This window comes from Nomascus leucogenys, unplaced genomic scaffold (assembly GCF_006542625.1).
Source record: "Nomascus leucogenys isolate Asia unplaced genomic scaffold, Asia_NLE_v1 000818F_86277_qpd_obj, whole genome shotgun sequence".
Lineage (NCBI taxonomy): Eukaryota > Metazoa > Chordata > Mammalia > Primates > Hylobatidae > Nomascus > Nomascus leucogenys.
In genome coordinates this window covers 24,599-51,072 of record NW_022097179.1, presented here as the reverse complement: position 1 = coordinate 51,072, position 26,474 = coordinate 24,599, and the positions used below count along the sequence as shown (strand labels likewise).

General features: G+C 38.9%; 1 pseudogene; it reads left to right on the top strand.

The window, feature by feature from the left end:
* Positions 1-13,896: 13,896 nt before the first annotated feature.
* On the top strand, positions 13,897-19,835 carry LOC115834178 (annotated as a pseudogene).
* The last annotated feature ends 6,639 nt before the right edge of the window (positions 19,836-26,474 follow it).

Here is a 26,474-nt window from a genome sequence, read left to right as displayed (position 1 = left end):
AGCCAGTTTTCCCAGCACCATTTATTAAATAGGGAATCCTTTCCCCATTTCTTGTTTTTGTCAGGTTTGTCAAAGATCAGATAGTTGTAGCTATGCGGCATCATTTCTGAGGGCTCTGTTCTGTTCCATTGATCTATGTCTCTGTTGTGGTACCAGTACCATGCTGTTTTGGTTACTGTAGCCTTGTAGTATAGTTTAAAGTCAGGTAGCGTGATGCCTCCAGCTTTGTTCTTTTGGCTTAGGATTGACTTGGCGATGCGGGCTCTTTTTTGGTTCCATATGAACTTTAAAGTAGTTTTTTCCAATTCTGTGAAGAAAGTCATTGGTAGCTTGATGGGGATGGCATTGAATCTATAAATTACCTTGGGCAGTATGGCCATTTTCACGATATTGATTCTTCCAACCCATGAGCATGGAATGTTCTTCCATTTGTTTGTATCCTCTTTTATTTCATTGAGCAGTGGTTTGTAGTTCTCCTTGAAGAGGTCCTTCACATCCCTTGTAAGTTGGATTCCTAGGTATTTTATTCTCTTTGAAGCAATTGTGAATGGGAGTTCACTCATGATTTGGCTCTCTGTTTGTCTGTGATTGGTGTACAAGAATGCTTGTGATTTTTGTACATTAATTTTGTATCCTGAGACTTTGCTGAAGTTGCTAATCAGCTTAAGGAGATTTTGGGCTGAGACAATGGGGTTTTCTAGATATACAATCATGTCATCTGCAAACAGGGACAATTTGACTTCCTCTTTTCCTAATTGAATACCTTTTATTTCCTTCTCCTGCCTGATTGCTCTGGCCAGAACTTCCAGCACTATGTTGAACAGGAGCGGTGAGAGAGGGCATCCCTGTCTTGTGCCAGTTTTCAGAGGGAATGCTTCCAGTTTTTGCCCATTCAGTATGATATTGCCTGTGGGTTTGTCATAGATAGCTCTTATTATTTTGAGATACGTCCCATCAATACCTAATTTATTGAGAGTTTTTAGCATGAAGGGTTGTTGAATTTTGTCAAAGGCCTTTTCTGCATCTATTGAGATAATCATGTGGTTTTTGTCTTTGGTTCTGTTTATATGCTGGATTACATTTATTGATTTGCATATGTTGAACCAGCCTTGCATCACAGGGATGAAGCCCACTTGATCATGGTGGATAAGCTTTTTGATGTGCTGCTGGATTTGGTTTGCCAGTATTTTATTGAGGATTTTTGCATCAATGTTCATCAAGGATATTGGTCTGAAATTCTCTTTTTTGGTTATGTCTCTGCCAGGTTTTGGTATCAGGACGATGCTGGCTTCATAAAATGTGTTAGGGAGGATTCCCTCTTTTTCTATCGATTGGAATAGTTTCAGAAGGAATGGTACCAGTTCCTCCTTGTACCTCTGGTAGAATTCAGCTGTGAATCCATCAGGTCCTGGACTCTTTTTGGTTGGTAAGCTATTGATTGTTGCCACAATTTCAGAACTTGTTATTGGTCTATTCAGAGATTCAACTTCTTCCTGGTTTAGTCTTGGGAGGGTGTATTTGTCGAGGAATTTATCCATTTCTTCTAGATTTTCTAGTTTATTTGCATAGAGGTGTTTGTAGTATTCTCTGATGGTAGATTGTATTTCTGTGGGATCGGTGGTGATATCCCCTTTTTCGTTTTTTATTGCATCTATTTGATTCTTCTCTCTTTTCTTCTTTATTAGTCTTGCTAGCGGTCCATCAATTTTGTTGATCTTTTCAAAAAACCAGCTCCTGGATTCATTAATTTTTTGAAGGGTTTTTTGTGTCTCTATTTCCTTCAGTTCTGCTCTGATTTTAGTTATTTCTAGCCTTCTGCTAGCTTTTGAATGTGTTTGCTCTTGCTTTTCTAGTTCTTTTAATTGTGATGTTAGGGAGTCAATTTTGGATCTTTCCTGCTTTCTCTTGTGGGCATTTAGTGCTATAAATTTCCCTCTACACACTGCTTTGAATGTGTCCCAGAGAGTCTGGTATGTTGTGTCTTTGTTCTCGTTGGTTTCAAAGAACGTCTTTATTTCTGCCTTCATTTCATTATGTACCCAATTGTCATTCAGGAGCAGGTTGTTCAGTTTCCATGTAGTTGAGCGGTTTTGAGTGAGTTTCTTAATCCTGAGTTCTAGTTTGATTGCACTGTGGTCTGAGAGACAGTTTGTTATAATTTCTGTTCTTTTACATTTGCTGAGGAGAGCTTTACTTCCAACTATGTGGTCAATTTTGGAATAGGTGTGGTGTGGTGCTGAAAAAAACGTATATTCTGTTGACTTGGGGTGGAGAGTTCTGTAGATGTCTATTAGGTCCACTTTATGTAGAGCTGAGTTCAATTCCTGGATATCCTTGTTAACTTTCTGTCTCATTGATCTGTCTAATGCTGACAGTGGGGTGTTAAAATCTCCCATTATTATTGTGTGGGAGTTTAAGTCCCTTTGTAGGTCACTCAGGACTTGCTTTATGAATCTGGGTGCTCCTGTGTTGGGTGCATATATATTTAGGATAGTTAGCTCTTCTTGTTGAATTGATCCCTTTACCATTATGTAATGGCCTTCTTTGTCTCTTTTGATCTTTGTTGGTTTAAAGTCTATTTTATCAGAGACTAGGATTGCAACCCCTGCCTTTTTTTGTTTTCCAGTTGCTTGATAGATCTTCCTCCATCCCTTTATTTTGAGTCTATGTGTGTCTCTGCACGTGAGATGGGTTTCCTGAATACAGCACACTGATGGGTCCTGACTCCTTATCCAGTTTGCCAGTCTGTGTCTTTTGATTGGAGCATTTAGCCCATTTACATTTAACGTTAATATTGTTATGTGTGAATCTGATCCTGTCATTATGATGTTAGTTGGTTATTTTGCTCGTTAGTTGCTATTGTTTCTTCCTAGTCTCGATGGTCTTTACAATTTGGCATGTTTTTGCAGTGGCTGGTACCGGTTGTTCCTTTCCATGTTTAGTGCTTCCTTCAGGAGCTCTTTTAGGGCAGGCCTGGTGGTGACAAAATCACTCAGCGTTTGCTTGTCTGTAAAGTGTTTTATTTCTCCTTCACTTATGAAGCTTAGTTTGGCGGGATAGGAGATTCTGGGTTGAAAATTCTTTTCTTTAAGAATGTTGAATATCGGCCCCCACTCTCTTCTGGCTTGTAGAGTTTCTGCTGAGAGATCAGCTGTTAGTCTGATGGGCTTCCCTTTGTGGGTAACCCGACCTTTCTCTCTGGCTGCCCTTAACATTTTTTCTTTCATTTCAACTTTGGTGAATCTGACAATAATGTGTCTTGGAGTTGCCCTTCTCGAGGAGTATCTTTGTGGCGTTCTCTGTATTTCCTGAATCTGAATGCTGGCCTGCCTTGCTAGATTGGGGAAGTTCTCCTGGATAATATCTTGCAGAGTGTTTTCCAACTTGGTTCCATTCTCCCCATCATTTTCAGGTACACCAATCAGACGTAGGTTTGGTCTTTTCACATAGTCCCAAATTTCTTGGAGGCTTTGTTCATTTCTTTTTATCCTTTTTTCTCTAAACTTCCCTTCTCTCTTCATTTCATTCATTTCATCTTCCATCAGCGATACCCTTTCTTCCAGTTGATCACATCTGCTACTGAGGCTTCTGCAATCTTCGCGTAATTCTCGAAACTTGGCTTTCAGCTCCATCGGCTCCTTGAAGCCCTTCTCTCCATTGGTTATTCTAGTTATCCATTCTTCTAATTTTTTTTCAAAATTTTTAACTTCTTTGCTGTTGTTTTGAATTTCCTCTCGTAGCTCAGAGTAGTTTGATCGTCTGAAGCCTTCTTCTCTCAACTCATCAAAGTCATCCTCCATCCAGCTTTGTTCCGTTGCTGGTGAGGAACTGCGTTTCTTTGGAGGAGGAGAGGTGCTCTGTTTTTTAGAGTTTCCAGTTTTTTTGGTCTGTTTTTTCCCCATCTTTGTGGTTTTATCTACTTTTTGTCTTTGATGATGGTGATGTACAGATGGGTTTTTGGTGTGGATGTCCTTTCTGTTTGTTAGTTTTCCTTCTACCAGACAGGACCCTCAGCTGCAGGTCTGTTGGAGTTTACTAGAGGTGCACTCCAGATCCTGTTTGGCTGGGTGTCAGCAGCGGTGGCTGCAGAACAGCGGATTTTCGTGAGACCACAAATTCAGCTGTCTGATAGTTCCTCTGAAAGTTTTGTCTCAGAGAAATACCAGGTTGAATGAGGTGTCAGTCTGTCCCTACTGGGGGGGTGCCTCCCAGTTAGGCTGCTCAGGGGTGAGGGACCCACTTTAGGAGGCAGTCTGACTGTTCTCAGATCTCCAGCTGCGTGCTGGGAGAACCACTATTCTCTTCAAAGCTGTCAGTCAGACAGGGACATTTAATTCTGTGGAAGTTCTTGCAGAGTTTTTGTTTGTCTGTGCCCTGCCCCCAGAGGTGGAGCCTACAGAGGCAGGCAGGCCTCCTTGAGCTGTGGTGGGCTCCACCCAGTTCGAGCTTCCTGGCTGCTTTGTTTACCTAAGCAACCCTGGGCAATGGCGGGCGCCCCTCCCCCAGCCTCGCTGCCGCCTTGCAGCTTGATCTCAGACTGCTGTGCTAGCAATTAGCGAGACTCCGTGGGCATAGGACCCTCCGAGCCAGGTGCGGGACACAATCTCCTAGTGTGCCGTTTTCCAGGCCCGTTGGAAAAGTGCAGTTAGGGTGGGACTGACCCCATATTCCAGGTGCCGTCTGCTTCCCCTTTCTTTGACTAGGAAAGGGAACTCCCTGACCCCTTGCGCTTCCCGAGTGAGTCAATGCCTCGCCCTGCTTCGGCTCGCGCACAGTGCGCTTCACCGACTGTCCTGCACCCACTGTTAGGCACTCCCTAGTGAGATGAAACCAGTACCTCAAGCAGAAATGCAGAAATCACCCGTCTTCTGTGTCGCTGGGGCTGGGAGCTGGAGACCGGAGCTGTTCCTATTCGGCCATCTTGGCTCCACCCCCCTAAAAAGATAAGTTTGAAAAAAATAATTTGGCAAAATAAAGTTTACCATCTTTAAAAATAAAAAGTCGGCACTCTATAAACATGGGATTCTTTCCTTCAATACTGTATTTTATTATGTTTTCTTAAGACATGGAATTTTGCTCTTTTGCCAGGGTGGAGTGCAGTGGCTTGATCATACCTCACCACAGCCTCAAACTCCTGGGCTTAAGCAATTCTCCTTTCTCAGCTTCCTAAGTACTTGGGATTACAGTGAATAACACTGTATTTTCTACCTGTCTTTGCTTGCTGATGTGAAATCTACAGATCGAAAGGGCTGACAGTATTTTTTAAAAACATTGTGCTTAAGTAGACCTGTGCAATTCAAATCAGTGTTCTTCAAGTGTGAAATGTGTATTTTAAATTCCTATAATATGCAAATGAAGAACAATAAAATACATAGCTACCACATTTTTAAATCTTATAAACTACTATTCTGCTAAAGCTTATGAAAGCACATAAACAGCTGCATGTGCCAATGGGAAAAAAGATAGTGATTTTTATTTGCATCGATAATAACTAACTGATAAGCCCAGGTATACAAATATAGGCAAGACTTTCTTCACCTTAGGTCTCCTAGTAATCTGCTCACAGAAATAATATTAATATTAAATTAAAATAATCTAGTAATGTTTAGTAAGGTGCCTGACAAATTATAAATTTTTACCAAGTGATAACTAACAATATTCTAATTTTTAAAGTTAAACCTATTAGGAACACAAAACATGGTGCTTATTTCAGTCTTTCTACAATATCTGGATGCCTGCTATGAATCATACACTTTCTGCTTTCACAGAATTTACAGTCCAAAAGGAGTGATGGGGTTGCTATTGCAATAAGAATGATTCGATCTATGTGAAACTGTATCAACAAGCTCTGAGTACATGAACAATGAGTCACTGAATTCAATATACCATTCTGTCACAATGTAATTAACTAATGAGAAACCATCATTACATTAAGAAAGCATTAATTATTATATTCATTCATTTATCTCTTACTTTTTATAATGTAGTTTTACTAACAGTTGGCATTTAGAACTGGCTGATCACCTCCTATGAGCCAATTACTGTTTTGAATGTTTATACAATACATGATTTTTAATCTTCAGAGCAATTCTGCAAGTTGGGCAGGCCAGTAGCCCCATTTCATAGATGAGATAATAAAGGATCAGGAGTTAAATAACTTACCTAAACTCACACTAGATAGTTTTAGAATGAAATGGGAGGTCTATATTGTTCTTTCAACTGCACCCTGTTGACAAAGGAAAAATAGGAATAACTACAACCCCCATAATTTGGATATCAGCTCTATTCAACATTTATGAATATAGCATCATGAACTCAGATTTTGAAATAGTATATAGTAAATGAAACACAGACTATCTGTTAGCAGCTCTCATAAACAGATGAGACAATCAAATAAAACATAATTTCAATAAAATGCTATGGGTTTCTGAATCAAATTCACAATCCATTGCTACAAATACAAAAATTGATGTGGCTACACCCGTGTAAATGCACAAAGATACACACACACACACACACACACACTTCTCTTTCTCTGTATCCTGTGTTAACACCCTGTATCCTTTGATACAGGGGAAAGAAGTCGTACAAGAAAAGCAGGATGAAGACATGTCTCTTCCTTAGATTTCAAAGTTTTTGTTGAGAAATTCAGCATTCAACTTAATTTACTTAGTGAGAAATTACTATTATTACGTGCAATGCACTGCTCAGGTGTTTCAGGAATTGTAAACATCTTATAGAGAAACAGACTGGATCTTTACTATGATTTGGAGAAAATGAAACAAATATAGAAATACTCAAGGAAGAAAAAGCTGTGTGCCCTTAACAAACCATAATTCAAATGATGAGGCATTTTGTCAGGGAGAGAAAACATCATTTTTCTTTTGAAGATAGAAAATCAGCTTCATGGAATCTGCTTACCTTTTCATTCTCATTTTTGATCCTTTATCCACATAAAAAAAAATTTGGAAAGAATTGTGAACAATAAGGAAACAATTCTCCCAATATTCCTCTGAAGATAATGCAATGCTTATAAAACTGATTAACTCCCTTTAAGTTTTTCCTATATTTGTTGAATAAAATTAATCAAATTATATATAAAACTTTACATTCTTTCTGCTTCCTTCATATATTGTTGTAAATGTCTTCTTATATTGTATCTCTAATAATCTTTTTTTTTTTTGAGATGGAATCTTGCTCTGTCTTCCAGGCTGGCCACCTCCTGGGCTCAAGCGGTTCTCCTGCCTCAGTGTCCTGAGTAGCTGGGATTACAGGTGCCTGCCACAATGCCTGGCTAGTTATTTTTGTTTGTTTATTTGTTTGTTTGTCTGGGTTTTTTTGTTGTTTTTTAGTAGAGATGGGATTTCACCACGTTAGCCAGACTGATTTCAAACTCCTGACCTCAGGAGTTTTGTCTCACCCACCCAAATTGCTGGAATTACAGGTATGAGTCACTGCACCTGACTCTAATCATTGATTCTAATGATTATAAAATGTTCTCATTGGGGAATATCGACTTCTTTAGTAATTTCTCTTCTCTTAAGCAAGAGGTTATTTTGAAATACTTGCTATTATCATTTTAGAACTCAAGTCTATTTCAAAGCAGTCTTTCTTTTCCAAATTTGAGACTTTTTCTTAAGAAATAATTCAAGAAATGAAAATACTGTGACAAAATATAGAACTTTGTGACAGTTCTTGGACACTTTAGAAATATATAGCTATTACTTTCAAAAATATTAATATAATTCACAATATTATCAGAAATCCATGGGGAGCATATGCTTCAGTGTACCAGACAGAGCAATGGGTACAACCAAGGCGTCACTTGTTATGCTACTGTGAGCAGCAGAACAATAGCAAAAGGGTTCTATCTAATCATTTCAACATGGGAGCAAACTTTTTATTAGAATTTCTTGCTAATATCAAAATATTCAACTAAAACAATTTTGTTTCCTGGGAAATGATATAAAATATCAGTAAGCATGATAAAATAAAATACACTATTACTATGAAATGCAATAATTACTGTATGAGATAAACAGGGTTTCACAGAAAGATAAAGTCTTTGTTCACAAAGAGATTCTCAGATTATTTGAATGATATTTAATAAACTTAGAGTTGACCCTTGAACACCATGTTGGATGGGATGCCGAGATACCATGTAGTCAGAAATCAGCGTATAACGTTTGACTTCCTCAAAACTTAGCTATCAATAGCCTACTGTCGACTAGAAGCCTTAATGATAATATTCACAGTTGATTAACGCATATTTTATATGTTACATGTATAGTGTATTTTTACACTAAAGTTATCTAAAGGAAAGAAAATGTTATTAAGAAAATCAAAAGAAAAATATATTTAATATTCATTAATGGAATACTAAATCTAATTAGTGGAAGTGGATCATTATAAGGGTTTTCGTCCTCATCATCTTCATGTTGAGTAATCAGAGAGAGAGGAGAAAGAGGAGGGGTTGGTCTTGCTGTCTCAGGGGTAGCGGAAGCAGAAGAAACTCCAATTGTAAGTGACTCACATAGCTCCAACCAGTGTTATTCAAGGATCAACAGTATATATAGGTCGAAAGTTTTAAAACTGTATTCTCCAATTTTCTAAATAAAATTAAACTACATTACATAAAAAAATTAATAGAAAATTTCTTGGAATTTCAGGCAGGTAAATTGGGGCGGGGGGTGCTGGAAACTATATACTAGATAAACCATTGTACTATTGGATTTCCACTTAGTTCACATATGTGATTAACACACATATGATGCGAGAGGCAGTGCTTAGAGATGTAGCAGAAAAGGTAGCATAGGGTAGTTCAAGATGGGGCCTAGATGCATGGCTGAAGAATCTGTATGGATCACTTACTAATTCAAACATAAAATGAATACTATGAAGAGAAGAGATGAAATGAAATTACATATACATTCTGAAAGAAGTAAAGATTTCCTGATGGAAAAGTAAAAACAAATAATATTAAAGACACTCCCAAGAACTAAGAAAGAAATTGGCTCTGTGAGAAAGAGAGAGATATCATCAGCTTAATTATTTATATTGTAAGTCATCTTGATGCTTTAAAGGTGATATCCTTAAGGATATAACTTACAATACTTTTTTCTTCAAAATATCAAGTGCCTACTGTGTCTTAATAAGTATTCTAAGCCAATGCAGAAATGAACAAATGAGACAGATTTTCTTGCACCTAAAGTGCTAAAGAAGTCGCAGGGTGAGAAACACAAGTCAGCAAGTCAAAATACAACATTGAAAAAGTGAAGCTGGCACAGTGGCTCTGGCCTATAATACCAGAAATTCAGGATTCTGAAGCAGGAGGATCACTTGTGCTTAGCAGTTCAAGACCAGCCTCGGCAACAAAGTGAGAGCCCATCTCTAAGAAAAGATACACAAAATTAGCTGGGGTTGTGGCACATTCCTGTATTCTCAGACACTGGCTTAGATGAGAGGATTGCTTGAAATTGGGAAGTCAAGGCTGCAGTGATCTGGTATGGCACCATGCTTATGCCTGGGTGACAGAGCAAGACCCTGTTTTGAAAAAAAAAAAAAAATTGATAGAGTAACGCATTGTGATAAGTGCTTTAGAGAAAAATACAGCAGAAAAATAAAATAAATAAAGTATCATAGACAAAATTGATTTTTGTTTTGTTTTTGTTTTTGAGACAGAGTCTCGCTCTGTCTCCCAGGCTGGAGTGCAGTGGTGTGATCTCAGCTCACTGCAAGCTCTGCCTCCCGGGTTCACGCCATTCTCCTGCCTCAGCCTCCTGAGTAGCTGGGACTACAGGCGACCGCCACCACGCCAGGCTATTTTTTTTAGTATTATTAGTAGAGATGGGGTTTCACCGTGTTAGCCAGGATGGTCTCGATCTCCTGACCTCGTGATCCGCACGCCTCGGCTTCCCAAAGTGCTGGGATTACAGGCATGAGCCACTGCACCTGGCCCAAAATTGAATTTATAATATCATGGTCAGAAAAGACCTAGTATAGAATATATTTGGGCAGATACCTAAGGGAGGCTAGAAACGAAGATGCGTGGCTATTTCATGTATTTCAGCTTTTTTCTAGCTATTTAGGAAGTGATAACTACATTAAAAATATCTAAATGTAAACTGATTATTTCTCCACACCATATTTGCCCCCATTGTCTATTATGAAGTTTCTGACATAAAGGAGAAGGAATGAGAGTAGAGAAAACTGAAGCCAGATCTCAAGATTGAGAGAAACTTACTTACGATCAGTAAAGTCTCATAATATGTATGGCAATTTAAGCATGGTAGGTGAGTGTTATTCCCTGTGAAATGAATCAAAATCTTACTGGGAATACTGAAAGTAAATATGTCAAGTGTATATGGAGACCAGAGACAAGTGCTCTGCTGTCTTTGGCACAGAGCACAAGCAACATCTTAAAGCTTCATTACTTGTTTCTCAATATAAGAGGAGAGGAGAATGTCTGCCTATTGACCTCAACAGCCTCCTCCTGCAACTAATCATCCTTCATTCCCCTTGTCCCTGAATTCCCTTGACCCACCCCTCCTTCATTTGATTGGCTCTGTGTACTTGTTAGAATCAGAAGATCTGGGGGAACTGTGGCTTCTGAACATGTACACTAGACTCTACCCATATCCAGCCCTGTGACCCTACAAACATGCTCAACTGAATTCCTCCCATAGAGATACTCTTCCTGCTGAGTTTCTCTCCTCTGCTCCTAGAGCCAAATGGCATCTCCTGTCCTATCCCTGGATGGCTTAACCCAGGAAAATTCCTGGATCCAAGAAGAGTCAGATAAAGGAACGGTGGCCTTTGGGTGCTGAGATTCTCATAGAGATAAAGGGGATATCCTGAAATCTAGGGTTTCTTCCTTCCCTTTTCCCTCCCTTACAGCTTCTGCTGCTCCTGGGAGCTGTGCTCTATCTCTCATCCAGCTCAGACTGTTGCTGGGCCTGAGAGTCTTTGCATAGCCAAGGTGGTTCTTGAAGAACTCTTGTCTGCACAAGGTCTGAGCTGCTTCTCCAGAATCTGCAGCACGGGTTTCCATAACTGCATGAAGATCTGGAGCCACCGGTAACTAGGCAGAGAGTGTTCTCATGTGTCTGACATGGCATGTCACTCCTCTCTATGAGCGGTAGAATAAATGCATTCAGATGAAGCCCTGCCATCATTACTTCGTCAAGTAGAAATACATTTCAATTTACCTCAGAGCAACATGTCCTACACTACCTTGGCCCAGGGAGGTCCCTGAGATGGAGCTTTGTAGACTTTCTCTCCTTTACCCCTTGAGCTGGGATGAGCAATGCCAGGTAATATAGGAGGGAATCCTACATCCTGTGGTTGCTGAGAGGCCCTTGGAAGCCTTCATCTGGAGCATGAGGAGCAGGAGAAATGTCCCTTCTGGAGTGGAGGCCAACAGTGTTCTTAGATTAAATTCTTACATTACAATAAAAGTGAATCGCCTGGGCACGGTGGCTCATGCCTGTAATCCCAGCACTGTACTAACCACTCTACTAAAAATGCAAAACAAACAAAAAAAAATTAGCCAGGCATGGCAGTGGGCACCTGTAATCCCAGCTACTTGGGAGGCTGAGGCAGGAGAATTGCTTGAACCTGGCAGGCAGAAGTTGCCGAGAAGTGAGCCGAGATCACTTCACTGCACTCCAGCCTAGGCAAGGCAATAGAGAAAGACTCCATCCAAAAAAAAAAAAAAAACTTCGTTTTGAAAAGACTTAATCATCATCTATCTTAACAACCCCCTATGCCCCCTGAAATGCAGTCAGTTGAAAGAAAGGGATTGGTCTTCAGAGATTTATATAAGGACACTTCAAGAGCCAAGCTCATTCTTCTCCAGAACCCACAGAGTGGCTTGGCACCTGGCCTTGGAGAATTCCAAAAGCTACCAGGACTGCACCCGTGAGGCTCTGATCCCTGAACTGAATTCATCTTATTTGACAGCAGGCTTTGGTGAGAACATAGATATTTTTCTGAGGTAAGTACACAATTTCCAGAGTAGGAGCTACTATTAGGTTACAAACCAAAACAAACAAAATTTGGGGACTTTAATTTATCTGCAAACTTAGATTTTTTTTTAGATGAAATGATCTCATTTTCTGAGTTTTAAAAATGGCTCCATTTCTTTTTTAAAATTATTCTAAACATAATCCGTAGGTTTACAAGCTCCATTTACTTAACCTATTTACAAATTAACATTTTCGTCATCTGTCTTGCTACATGTTCCTCAAATTAAAGTTATGATTAATTTTTTACTTAATGTATTTCTAAGTTATTTGTATAGATTGTAAGCATTTTGCAATAGTTTCCAAATATCTAGTAATTTTTTAATCTCTGTGGGTTCTATAAATGGCTTATGGGTGTTGTAATTTATGTGTATAAATGTGTTACATTCTACTGTACTAGTGGTAATGTGCCTGTGTTACAATGTATGGCTATATATAGGTAGAGAGTGCATTGAATGATTCGGGCAAATATTTTTTTCTAAAAAATGGTAAAAGTCTCTTCACAAACTTCAGTCTGTCAAAGAAAGCAAGAAATTAGTATTTCTGCAGAAAAGTCTCACTGGCAATCATGCAGAAATGTCAGAAATAGAGGGATCGTATATTTATACAATGTAGAAACCAGGATTTAGGTTTTTCATTTCTTTGTTTCTTTGTTTGCTTTAGACAAGGCCACCCAGGCTGGAGCGCAGTGGTGGAAATAAGACTCACTATTGCCTCTACTTCTCACTTCAAGCAATCCTTCAGCCTCATCTCCCAAAGTAGCTGAGACTACAGGCATGGGCCCTCATGTTCGGATATTATACATACATATATATTTATAGAGATAGGCCGACCTAGACATTTTGCCATGTCTCCAGTCTAGAACTCCTGAGCTCAAAACACCCCGCCTGACTTGGCCTCCCAAAATTCTGTGATTACAGACTTGAGCCACCTTGCTTGGCCTAGGTTTTTTTTTTCCTCTTTTTTTTTTTTTTCAAAACATACATTTAAAACTCTGACTTACTGTCTAGTGCCTATTATTATTGCATAATACTTACTCGTTTTCTGACTGCGTGAAAGAGTAATGATAATGCTTTCAAAGAACTTATAAAATATTTCTATCCTTTGTGTACTCTCCTACAGTTTATCAATCTTTTTGTAATTTTAATTAGCTGTCTTTTAAAACTGTTGTAATATTAACCAGTTTATCCCCAAATTAACAGACAGTCCAGGAACAGTAAAGACGCCAGAAAGATTTTGTTGATTGAATTAACATAGCAGCCTAGAAAAACAATGATTGTTTGTTTTACCTTGGAGAAGTGCCTTTACCTCGATTTATCTGTTTTACCTTGGAGAGTAAAGGCTAGCTTCTTCTGATTTGGGTCTAAGTATGAGTTCTGCTCTAACATTTTCAAGCCGGGTCCTTCTGGAAAAGTCATGATGGATGGTTGTTACAGTTAAATAAAAAAGTGAGAGTAGAAGAGCTTAGTTAGCTTGCCTTCTCTAAACCAATCACTGGCAATTAAGAGTGTTACTGATTTTCAGACCATTCAAGACTCAATCCTTGAGTTTACAGGTTGATGAAACATGTGAAGCCCAAGCAATTTGGTGGACACTAACCCCTCAAAAAATCCGACATTCTTCTATGCAAGAAAATAGAGTTTGGAAAGCTGGCCCTGTGTTGATTGGAGAACAGTCACGTTTTCCTACAGAGGTCGATATCTCTTAGTGCCTTGGTTTTCTATTTTTCCTATCTCTGACGTTGCAAATTAAAGCCTATTCTTCTCTAGAAAGAAAGGATATTATTCAATCACAACCTGATTCAAACTTTGCTTGGACCTTTGTCTCTCCAGGGTAGAAGATTAAATTCTTGTGGTTTTCTTTCCTTAGGAAAATGGACTCAGTCTTCTCACATGCCTTCCAGAAGGAACTCACCTGTGTCATCTGCCTGAACTACCTGGTAGACCCTGCCACTGTCTGCTGTGGGCACAGCTTCTGTAGGCCCTATCTCTGCCTTTCCTGGGAAGAAGCCCGAAGTCCTACCAACTGCCCTGCATGCAGGGAACCATCACAGAACAAGGACTTCAAAACCAATATTCTTCTGAAGAACTTAGTGACAGTTGTGAGAAAAGCCAGTCTCTGGCAATTCCTGATCTCTGAGAAACAAATATGTGCGACCACACAGAAACAAAGAAGATGTTCTCTGACGTGGACAAGAGTCTGCTCTGTTTGCTGTGCTCCAACTCTCAGGAGCACGGGGCTCACAAACACTATCCCACTGAAGGGGCAGCTGAGGAACACCAGGTAAGAGATAGCTCTGCGATCACCTGAAAGCGGGAAGGTGGCAGAGTTAAAAAGATTAGAAGGACGATGAGAATCATCATGGTGATTACTCCATTGTTTACTGAGTGCCAGGTGCTGTTCTAGGTACCAATGATGAAATTTTGAATGAAATATGCAACTCTACTTTCCTTCATGGAGCTTGGACTCAAACAGAGCGTGAATAAGTAAATGTCATTATTATTGACTCTACAGTTCAATGCTAAAGGCATTGAAAGGCCACCAAAACTACTAGCGCAAAGAAACATATTTTGGAAATATATTTAATATTATTGGACAAACGGTATGGGAATAGCACACTACAAAATCTGGGGGCTAGCATAGTGGGTTCTGAAGCAGGATGTTTCCCTGAACATTAGCCGGGTTACAGGACATCTTCACTCTTCACTTCCCTAAACTGTTCTGCCTTCTGAAACCTCAAACTGAAAAATATCCATTGAGGATGAGCAGTGAAAAATTTGTTTTTCTTTCCCCTTTCTAATGTATTTATGTATTATATCCCTTGCCTTGCGTATACCACTCAGAGTGTGGAATTTATGGTGTTTGATTTTCTGTTGTTCAACCTTGTAATTCTTTTGCAGGAGAAGCTCTTCAAGCAAATGAGAATTTTATGGAAAAAGATTCAAGAAAATCAGAGAAATCTAAATGAGGAGAGAAGAACAGTCTTCCTCTGCAGGGTAAGTATGAGACCGTGAGTCCTCACGACCAGCTTGAGACAGGCATGCTGAGAGCATTTATATTAGCAACTTGAGTTGAAATTTTCATATACCAGATTTTGTCATGTGTTTATTCATTGGCTGGAAAACAACCAGACTGTTCAATATAACAATTGTTCAGGTTTTCTGTAAATGCTTTTCAGATAAATAAAAATAGATATAAATTCTGAAGGACAAGTAGGTGCTTAAAATTAGTAAGTATTTCCGGCAGAGATTCTGTATAAATGAATTATGTAATATTGATTAAATAGTATATGATTGAGGAATAAAGGCATTTAATGGTGAATATGATGTTGTCCAGGGGCAAAAAGGCAGGTGGGATCAGTAATTTAAGAAATTTGCCTGTGCTGGTGAAATGTGACAGCAAAGGACCCAGATGATGCCAGCTCAAGTAGGAGAAAATGTAACACGATGAAAAGCTGAGGAGAAGGGACAACAAATGACCGGGGGAGTGAGAGGATAAATATGTCAATATTGAGAAGAGAAACACAATGGAATGGAGATTCATGTTCTTAGAGTGGCAGGGCAATTCAGAGCCTGTGGCTTTTGAGGGAAGAAAGATGGGAGACAGAAAAGAAGTAGTCGGTTTGAGAGATGGGGGTTACATTTTTTACTAAGATCCTTTCCGTGTGATGGCTTCTGATCCTGATTATAATATACTAACAACATCTCTACTTAGAGTGATTGCTTGGGCTGTGAAGTACAAAGGTTTGAGACTACAAACTAACTGAATAACAAAGATTATATATATTACTGATGACAATTTAACAATCATAAATTTTAGTTGTTTTCTAATGGTATTTCAGATTTAAGAGGACATATATTTAAACATTTAAATCTAAAGGGCTTTTTCGCAGATGTTCAGGAATTGATGAATTACATAAATTTTGAAGGAAGGTCTTGCTTAACTCATCATCCTGTTGGTAAAGGGTGGAAAATAAAAGAAAGAATGAGGAGGATGAATTTGTGGGTTCTGTGAGGTGGAAGTAGACCTAAGCATTTAGCCTACAAAATCCATGTCCCTACAGAGTGATGTGGATTTATGGGCACAGATGATCAGGAATTAGTACAGGAAGCTGCATCCAGTTCTCCATAAAGGAGAAAAACAACATTTAGAGAGACTGAACGAGGAATACCAAGAGATTTTTCAGCAACTCCAGAGAAGTTGGATCAACATGGATCAAGAGTAAACACTTGAAAGAAATGTATCAGGACTAATGGAAGTGTGTCATAAACCAGATGTGGAACTGCTCCAGGTAAGAACCGAAAGAAAGCTTTATGGAATTGTGCAACTAGATTTCCATAGAACGTTTTCTACCACAAGCTTCCTCCTCCAGCACATTTCATTCAAACTCTGGAAGAAAAAATTCATGTGAAAATTTTATTTTTGTTTCCATAGGATAATACAAAGAAATTAGGGAAAAACTAACATTTCCTTCTTTCTCCTTTTGGGAAGTCGTAGGTTTGAAATGCTCTTGATTTGAGCCACATTACCCTTCGGGGACTAGCCCTGAAAAAGACCACATTGTAGACAGCTGCAGCAATGCGCAGTCACTACTCACACCTTTCTGTCTCACTCAAATTTAGGGTCCTGAATTCATCGGAAATAGATTACGTCAATAGGTCTTACAGGTATAATAAGTGTTAGAGATGAGAATACATTTTAAAACTGTTGCAGTGATAGTATGTGGTAATTCTAAAGTTTTCAAAACCTAAAGAGCAGATCTGCAGAATAGCAACTTGTTTGTTTGTTTGTTCGTTTTGAGACGGAGTCTTCTGTCATCCAGGCTGAAGTCCAGTGGCCCAATCTCAGCTCACTGCAACTTCTGCCTCCCTGGTTCAAGCAATTCTCCTACCTCAGCCTCCCTAGTATCTGGGAATAAAGGTATGCACCACCGCACACAGCTAATTTTTTTGTATTTTTAGTAGAGATGGGTTTTTGCCATGTTGTCCGGGCTAGTCTGGAACTCCTGACCTCAGGTGATCCATCCACCTTGGCCTCCCAAAGTGCTGGGATTACAAGTGTGAGCCACCTCACCCAACAGGAATAACAACTTTCTAAAGAATTCATTTTTTTTTTCTCTCTCTCTCTCTACGGGATTTGGGAGACATGGTGGCAAGGTATGTTATTGGCCGTCAGTGCAAGCTGGAGCACAAGTCATGCTATGAAAAACATCAAGCTGTTTCCAGCAATGTGAAAACATAATTTACTAACACCACATTGTGTCAGTGTGATTGTGTGGGTGTGTGTGTTTACTCATGTGTTTGTGTTGTATGTTGAATGTTACTTATGCCTTTTATCAGACATTAACCTTTTCTTACTTTTCCAAGTAACTCAGGGGGTTATGTTTTGAAGAGTTCAATGCAGAAGTTGCTAGAATACCATTGCCTCTTTTTACGATTCAGAATCATAATTAGAGATCAACTATTTGGTGGCAGATAGGGAGAGAGGCATTTATCTTTCAGTGGCAGTAGGTTAGAAATGGAGTGAAGAGTTAGAAAGATTCCCTAAGAGCCAGAAACCCATCCTAGGATTGTGGAGGTGCATTACAATATCAGAAGTGGGTTTGAATGAAGCATTTTCTGTTGGAATCTATTTCTTAAACACAGACATCAGAAACGTAACCAACTCAACCTACTTACTTCCTTGCAGGACTGAGTCCGTGCTGCTGCATGTGCCCCAGCCTGTGAATCCAGAGCTCACTACAGGGCCCATCACTGGGCTGGTGGATAGGTTCAACCGCTTTCTAGGTCAGTGTCACCCTCTTGGTGGGATCCACATGCAATTCCTTCAATTCTGGTTTTCCATGGGCAGCTTTCCCAGTGTAATGATCTTTCATCTAGAAGAAAATAGCCTGTGAATAGGTATTTATATTTATAGTTTCATTGTCATCAAACAGACAAAACTAAATAAAAGATGGTGGAATCAGCCATATAACAAATTTCTTAGAAAAGTAAAACGTGCAGAAGGGCCCTTTAGGATGTAGAACCATTCACGTATGGTTCAACCGTGATAAAATTTCCTGCATACAATTATTACAAGAAGTATACAGAACTGAATTAATTCAGGACATTTCAATTTCAAATTCAGTGCAGTTAATGACTGATTTGAGTGACAGTGTTTTTTTAAATACATTTCAGTTGAAGTTTTATAGCATTTATAATTTTAATCATGTGCATTTTAATCAACTAAAGCATACACGAGTAACTTATATAACAATGCAAAAACTGAGAATCTGTGAACGATAGGAACGTGATTTGTTGGTTGATGAGGCCTTAGATAGAACTCCAGGATAGATCATGATAAATCCAGCAGATAAAAGATGTCTGTGCCTGAATCTGGCATGAAAGTCAGATAATTCTTGCAAGGAAGCTGCACTTTTCAGAAGGCAGATTGAGATTTTCTCTTTAAGTATGAATTGACTAGTTTAAGTGGCAGATTATAATATTTCTGGCAAAGTGATAACTTTTTTATTTGGGTCTAAGGATGGCTCCCCACCTCATCTCCTGTCCCAAGCCTCCTGCTCTGCCCTGAAAGAGAAGAGACAATGAAAGTTAATTTTATTGCTATGGACTTGGCTGCAGTGCAAGAGCTTCCAGTTTTTCAGTTGTTATGAAAGGTCGCTAACTAGACATAGACATGACCTTCCTCCCCTTTAAAATTTGGAGTTTATAGAAATTGCGATCATTGAAGTTTAGGCGTTTACTTGTGCAGATATCCTAACACCCTTTGATTCCAACATTTTTCCAGACAGAATTTTCTTTCTAATCTTGACCTGTGTTTTCTAGTGAGAATCTCTTTCTTATCTGAACATGAGAATTTATAAACTGCTTTTCACTGGAACATTCTCTTTTTTCCACCATGGAAATTTCCTTCACTTGGGAAGTAACCAATTACAATATCAGGCTGTTTGAGGATGTGAGAAGTTTGATGTTTAGACCTGAATCTTTGCATTCTGACAGATCTGACAATTTTGCTGCATGGGGAGCCTGGGTCTTCTCCTCTGGGAAACACTACTGGGAGCTGGATGTGGGCAACTCTTGGGACTGGGCTCTGGGAGTCTGTAAGGACTCCTCGATAAGGAAGAATACCACAATGGTTAAATCTAAGGACATATTTCTTCTTTTATGTGCCTGCTGTCCTGACCCATATTTCCAGGGATACCCTGGCATACGTAGACACTATGTAAAGCCCACATCTATTAGAAGTTTATAACACTATGTTTTCATGTGACTGTTTTCTTATTCCTGCAGTGCATATTTCCTGGGATAATAAAACAACCACTTGGTACGTTCCCCTTGTTTGAAGTTCTGAGACAGCTACTCTTTGGTTCTGATGATCTCAACACTGCCCCAACTCCAACAAAATCTAAGTGTTTTCTTGATGGCGAGCCCTGTCATTCACTCTTGGAAGATATTACTGAGAGGTGGATGTTGGACAGTGCTGGAACTGGCCTGTTAGATTTTGCAATGATTCTTGGACAATGAGAAATGACATGCTGGTTAACTCCAAGAAAATTTTTCTACTTTTCTGTGTCAAGAAGGCTACCGGTGTCATCTCAGGACCTCTTCCCCACTATTATCTCAGTATCCAGAAAGGCCTCTAGGCCAGATGGGGGTGTTTCTAGATGATGAATGTGGCATAGTAAGCTTTGTTAATGTGGCCAACAGTTTTCTCATCTGTAGTCTCTCTGGTTCTTTCCCTTACCCTCTTACAACTTTGCTTTGCTTTGCTTTGCTTTGCTTTGCACTCAAAGAATCAGAGATAGGTCAGTAACATGACTAAAGGTATCAGAAACACCGACTTCTGAGAATGCTAACCTACGGACTACTTGACATTCTTTAACTTTTTCTATGAAACTTTGTACCATTTTTAAAAGTGTGAAGGTATGCATTTGTTTTGATTTTCATTAAACTACTCTCTCTTAGAATACTGCGCATGTCTTTTCTTTTATGCTGTATCTTTTCTTTCCCTTGATTTCCAAGCCAGCCCAGGTAAATGAATACCCGAGTGTGTTTATCCAAACTGATGGGTTAATGCAAGAGCACAGGTTTCTTCCCCCTGAACTGGAATTTTTTTTTCTCTGTTCCACATCTGCTAAGTCCCATTTCATCCAGTGTAAGTTCCAACATTTCTTCAGGGAATTCTTTCTTTAGCTCCTGGACTAGATTAGGCTATTTGTTTTAAAGACTCAGAAAACCTTATACTTTTCTTTGTAAAACTCACAGTGTAATAGTAGGCATCTTTTCTGCTTCTCAAATTACAAGAAAAGGATTGTGTTTGTACTACACACAGGTATATTCCAAGAAAGTACACAATGCTTAAAATACAACTGATATTCATTAATTGTCTGTTTGAATAAAAGAATAAATGCACAAAATAATTGATAAAAACATATGATACAACTGTTTAAAAGGCTACCAAATTTACCCCTGTATTCCTTTTGATTTTGGCTACTGAATGTAACCAAAATCAACAGGGATACTGAGAAATATTATTTAATAAAGTTATAAATTGGACTGCTTATCAAATTGATAGGCTCATCAATTTTCTTTAGCTCAGGAACAAACTATCGATGGACACAGATCTTAAGAGAGTGACAATGATACAGATAAAAAGACTGAAAACCTGTAAGATTTTAGTAATTTCACCAATGGCATCCTACAGACAGTTACCTGGGAACATGTCATTACCAGAATAGAAAGTAAGACTCACTTTTTGCTTCAGAAAATACAGAATACTCAGAAGCCTCACTGCATTTTAAGAAAACTGCAAATTTTTTAGGTCTTTGAAGTTTTTAAAATACATGAGCAGTAAAATATCCTTATTATCAGAAATACCTATATTTTGATAGTGTTAATTTTGTATGAAGACTTTCCTTAAGTATCGACTTGAAATGGGTTCCAGGACTCCCCACAGATACCAAAATCCTTAGATGCTAATAATCCTCAGATGTCCTTACATAAGATGGGGAAGTGTTTGCATGTAGCCTAGGCACATCCTCCAATGTACTTTAATTATCTCTAGATTACTTAAAACACTTAATGCAATGTAAATGCTATGTAAGTAGTTGTTACACTGTATTATTTAGGGAATAATGATGAGCAAAAAAAGTCTGCACATGTTCAGTGAAAAGGTAATCATTCCATTTTTTTCCTGAATTTTTTTAATCCATGATGAGTTGAATCCATGGGTGCAGAACCCATTCATAGGGAGGTCCAACTGTACATCAAATATCATATTTAATGGTGTATTTTCTAGCATTTAATCTAATTACTGGCAATATGGCACACAACAAACATATCAAGAGTTTCTGATATGTGTTTTTTGAATTTATTTAAAGCAATCTAGGAATGCCTCCTTTAATGAGGATTGCTGAGAACAAAGTCTAAAAAAGGCCAACTCCATTTATAAAGAGTAACTCTGATCCAAAAGTTTAATGACAGATGGGTTGCGTAATGGGTTATTTCAATGATAAGAGTAATGCAAACATACAATTCTGTAATCATTTATGTTTTAATAGCATTATACTCTTTTAACCATCCTCATCTTGTATATAATCTCATTGTATATTAGAATACTACTATTAGAGCAATAAAGAAGAATGGATAAATACGGTCAGCTTTTTGCTTTTGTTTTGTTTTATTTTTGAGACAGGCTCTCACTCTGTCGCCCAGGTTGGAGTGTACTGGTGAGATCACGGCTCACTGCAGCCTCGACCTCCCCAGATAAGCAATCCTCCAACTTCAGCCTCCCAAATAGCTGGAATATAGGCTGAACTGTCATGCCTGAGTAATTTTGTTCTTGCTGTTGCTGGAGAGAGAGGGTCTCACCCGGTTGCCCAGCTTCTCTCAAGCTCCTAGCTCAAGTCATCCTCCCACCTCAGCCTCTAACAGTGCTGGGACTATAGGCATAAGCCACTATGCCAGGCCTAAATACAGCCAATTCAACTGAAGTTTAAATTATTTGTGTTTCACTCTCTTTCATTATAAGAATAATCTGTGTCTTAAAATGTGTTTTGAACATGAATTACTTTATGATTGCCCCTTCATAAGAATAGTTCTTAATGTTTAAGAATAATTCACAAAAATATGAAAATTCCTTCATAAAAGTGACTTGAATTAATAGAAGGAATACTAGATACAGGCAGTGGATAATCAAATTTTAAGTGAATTATCTTATTCTGTCCTACAATTGTAAGAGAAAGTGATCCTCCCACCTCAGCCTCTCAAAGTACTGGGAATTATAGGTGTGAGCCACCATGCCTAGCATAAATATGGCCAATAATTTAAACTTCAGTTGAATTGGCTGTTCTTATAAGTTTATGAGAGAAATATGTTTCTCTTATAGTTGTGAGGACTGGATGAGATAATGCACATACAACCTCCACTGATAGGGTAGAATCTCCACCCCGAACAGCAGGTCTAGGGTTGCTATGCCCAAGTTTCCCACTGGCTGTATCTTCCATCCCTCAAGGGATAAGACAAAACACCGGGAGACACCATCACCCTACCTACTCCAGCACAGATTGTAGAGCGTGTGCGAGTGCTAGAGAAGCCACTGTCAACTCCTTTGCAGTGATGCAGAGATTCATCTAGGAGGACTGACAGGCCGTAAAAACTGAGAGCTTTGCTCAATGCCTCACATTAATGACTGATTTTGGATCGGTCATGAACAGGTACATTCCCAAGGGCATTGTCAAAAACAATGGAGACCTTGCTTAGGAACATTAAAGAGGAGCTTGGAATCTTTAGCATGCTTTGTAGCAACAAATAAACTTCTGACCGCCAGCCAGAAGGCTGTGTGTCTGTGCCAGCCAGCACCCGCTCAAGAACAATCAAGGTGGAATGTGGACAAATTTGTAAGCACTCCCCAAGCTAACCACTGATTCATAAATAAACAGCCATTAGCCCTACTGGCTGAAGAGCTAAAGCACAAATTCTGAGTGAACACTGCGTGAACAATTAATTATTCTGTTCCAGGGAGTGATTCCTAGAAACTAGATTTAAAAATAAAATCACAGTCATCTCTGGTGATCTGGGAGACTGACCATGCACTGTCATAGCAGTAACCAGAGAGAGGATCTCTGAGCTGTTAGTCCACTGAATGTGGGACATAATTGTCAACTTCCTGATCTGTGAAAACAGTCTCCAAGCCATACACACATTGAATGGTAAAGGATAAAATTCTAAATAACTAGGAAGGCTTAGCCACAACTTTCAAAATACAGATTTAGGTAGAAATAGAGATAAATAGATACGAATATTGCTGAGTATCATGTTTAGCTGAATTCATAGTAAATATTTATCATTTTGAATATGTTCATCTCAGAAGCCAAAAGCACACCTACTCTCAGATGAAGGTTTATATATATATATATATATACATTTATATGTGTGTTCATGTATATAATATATATATTTCAAAGCAGTCATTCACATGTATATTTTTCAATTTGTAAGCTAATTTTCCAAGCACTATTTTTCATATATATATATAGTCCCAGCACTTTTAAAGTCTGAGTTGGGAGGATCACTTGAGCCAGGAGTTGGAGAGAAGCCTGGGCAACAAGGTGAGACCCTGTCTCTCCAACAACGGCAACAACAAAATTACTCAGGCATGACAGTTCAGCCTGTATCCAGCTATTTGGGAGGCTGAGGTTGGAGGACTGCTTGATCTGGAGAGGTCGACCCTGCAGTGACGCATGATCTTACCACTGCACTCCAACCTGGACGACAGAGTGAGAACCTGTCTCAAGAACAAAACAAAACAAAACAAAAACAAAAAGCTGACTGTATTTATCCATTCTTCCTTATTGCTCTAATAGCTGTATTCTAATATACAATGAGATTATATACAAGATGAGGATGGTTAAAAGAGTATAATGCTATTAAAATATAAATGACTATAGAATTGTATGTCTCCATTACCCTTGTCATTGGAATACGGATCCTGTCAGCTTGGTAGTCAGCATAGTACCCAGTAGGTAGTTTTTAAAAAGTATATCATAATCATTTATTAATGTGGAGAAGATCCTTCCAAAGACAGCTCCAATGTCCTTGTCATGCAGAGGCAGCAGTGGTCAGGAGTTCTGCTGACCAATGCTTTAGGTGCCTGTTTAAAAGTAAGAGATTCTGGAAAAAAAGTCAGAAAACTTCAGAAAATAAACAACAACAACAACAAACACCTTTTCTTCCAAAATAAGTATTTTCTGACATTCATACCTTCAGGCTGTTGCCCCCGTTGGAAGTGAGAGAATGACTAGTTTCTGGCAGTGTGACACCATGAGCACGCTCTTAGGCTAATGGAGCAGATAGAAGAGCTCCCTCCAAGAGAGGCTCCCTGCAGCCCTCCCCTTTTATCTTCTGAAAATGTGGATCTTTCTTTTCAAGCCACGACTTCAAGTCTGACTTTGTTCCTACTCTTAGAAACAGTCAAAAAGAGCCCCATACCGGCCATTTTATGAATCAATGTAATTTTAAAGCAGAGGGATAGTAAAGCATTATTTGTCTCTCTGGCCTCGGTTCCTTTTCTGCATACTGCAATCATTCAACTACATCTTACACTCTACCATGTCCACGACACTGCTTATGACTAGTGACTAGAAGACTGAACATTGCTTGTGCCCACGTGCAGATAGAGAGAATGTTGTCTGGTCACATTACCACTTTAGTGGAAGGCACTCTTTTAAAATTCATCAGCCAGGTCTGCTATTATAAACACTGGGTCAAAACTGTGGTTGACTTCAAAGTGTTCTCAGAAAGTCTGATATTACACTATTGAAAGATGGTTTTCCATCTGAAAACCTGACTGGTGGTAACCCTCAATTGGCCCCTGCATTTCCTCTGAGCTGAAGCAGCCAAGAGATGGAATCATTTGCATGAGGAGTTCTTACTGCCACTACAGTTGTTAGAAAATATGGAATGATCCAACAGTGCTCCATATCCTTTCCAGCACCTGTTATTTCCTGACTTTTTAATGATGGCCATTCTAACTGGTGTGAGATGGTATCTCACTGTGGTTTTGATTTTCATTTCTCTGATGGCCAGTGATGATGAGCATTTTTTCATGTGTTTTTTGGCTGCATAAATGTCTTCTTTTCAGAAGTGTCTGTTCATGTCCTTCACCCACTTTTTGATGGGGTTGTTTGTTTTCTTCTTGTAAATTTGTTTGAGTTCATTGTAGATTCTGGATATTAGCCCTTTGTCAGATGAGTACGTTGCAAAAGTTTTCTCCCATTCTGTAGGTAGCCTGTTCATTCTGATGGTAGTTTGTTTTGCTGTGCAGAAGCTCTTTAGTTTAATGAGATCCCATTTGTCAATTTTGGCTTTTGTTGCCATTGCTTTTGGTGTTTTAGACATGAAGTCCTTGCCCACGCCTATGTCCTGAATGGTATTGCCTAGGTTTTCTTGAAGGATTTTAGTGGTTTTAGGTCTAACATTTAAGTCTTTAATCCATCTTGAATTAATTTTTGTATAAGGTGTAAGGAAGGGATCCAGTTTCAGCTTTCTACATATGGCTAGAAATAGGAACACTTTTACACTGTTGGTGGGACTGTAAACTAGTTCAACCATTGTGGAAGTCAGTGTGGCGATTCCTCAGGGATCTAGAACCAGAAATACCACTTGAACCAGCCATCCCATTACTGGGTATATACCCAAAGGACCATAAATCATGCTGCTATAAAGACACATGCACACATATGTTTATTGCGGCACTATTCACAATAGCAAAGACTTGGAACCAACCCAAATGTCCAACAACGATAGACTGGATTAAGAAAATGTGGCACATATACACCATGGAATACTATGCAGCCATCAAAAATGATGAGTTCATGTCCTTTGTAGGGACATGGATGAAACTGGAAAACATCATTCTCAGTAAACTATCGCAAGGACAAAAAACCAAACACCACATGTTCTCACTCATAGGTGGGAATTGAACAATGAGAACTCATGGACACAGGAAGGGGAACATCACACTCCACTCCGGGGACTGTTGTGGGGTGGGGGGAGGGGGGAGGGACAGCATTAGGAGATATATCTAATGCTAAATGACGAGTTAATGGGTGCAGCAAAACAACATTGCCATGGATACATATGTAACAAACCTGCACATTCTGCACATGTACCCTAAAACCTAAAGTATAATAATAATAATAAAAAAAGAAAATATGGAATGATCCCTCTGCCCTCCAGGTGATTGAAAGCTATGCAAAACAAAGCTGTTTCTTACTGAGAGCAAGGAAGCAACGGGTAAGAAAACTTTTAAGGCATAAATAACATAAAAGGGCACACATTTTAAGACACATTCACATGACATTATACTGCAAAAAAAATAAAGAATGATTTTCTCTGATTTGAATTAAGATCCTTCACATAGTTCACTCCCAGGCCTGTTTTGTGCAGTTGG